We start from the raw sequence: 817 nt of genomic DNA, 5'->3' as shown, positions 1-817 counted from the left end.
TCGAAAAAACTTGTTGTGCCTTAGCTTGGGCGGCTCGCCGACTAAGACAGTACATGCTAAATCACACCACTTTCCTAATCTCCAAGATGGATCCCATCAAATACGTGTTCAAGAAACCTGCTCTCTCTGGAAGAATAGCGAGATGGCAAATGATCTTAACAGAATATGACATTCAATACACTTCACAAAAAGCAATCAAAGGAAGTGTGATAGCTGATCATCTGGCTCATCAAGCAGTGGATGATAGGGGTGCTCAAAACCAAACCAACCCAATAGAAAACCGCAAACCAAACCAAACCAAACCGAAACCGCAAAAAACCGCATTTGGTTCGGATTAGTTTGGGTCATTTTTTGACAAAACCGCACGGTTCGGTTCGGTTTGCGGTTTGTATTTTGTAAACCGAACCAAACCGAATCAAACCGCATTATGTTACAACCTAAATTTTACTTAACTCACATCCAACCCAAAATTAAACCTATTATACATTAGCCTTATGAATACGAACAGTTTTCTCATCCTTACACATTTAATTTCAGTCCCGATCTTTTCAAATCTCTAATAACATTATTTCACCTTCTTTGCCACATACATTTTCCCTCTTCTTCTATAATATTTACTCTCCTATATTCTTTCTTTTTCACCTTCTCATTTTAATGTAAATGTTCCGTATTTCAGTTTCATTTTTATCGCACATCTTCTTCTCTAATCTCTCAACACTTTTTCTTTTTCTTTTTCACCTTCACTAATCTTTCGTCTCTTCTATTTTTTTTGTTCATTATAATAATTTTATATTATTTTATGCTATTATTTTATGTT

Source organism: Vicia villosa, unplaced genomic scaffold, assembly GCF_029867415.1.
Source record: "Vicia villosa cultivar HV-30 ecotype Madison, WI unplaced genomic scaffold, Vvil1.0 ctg.001809F_1_1_1, whole genome shotgun sequence".
NCBI classification, from domain to species: Eukaryota; Viridiplantae; Streptophyta; class Magnoliopsida; order Fabales; family Fabaceae; genus Vicia; species Vicia villosa.
Note: the sequence above shows the minus strand (reverse complement) of the source record.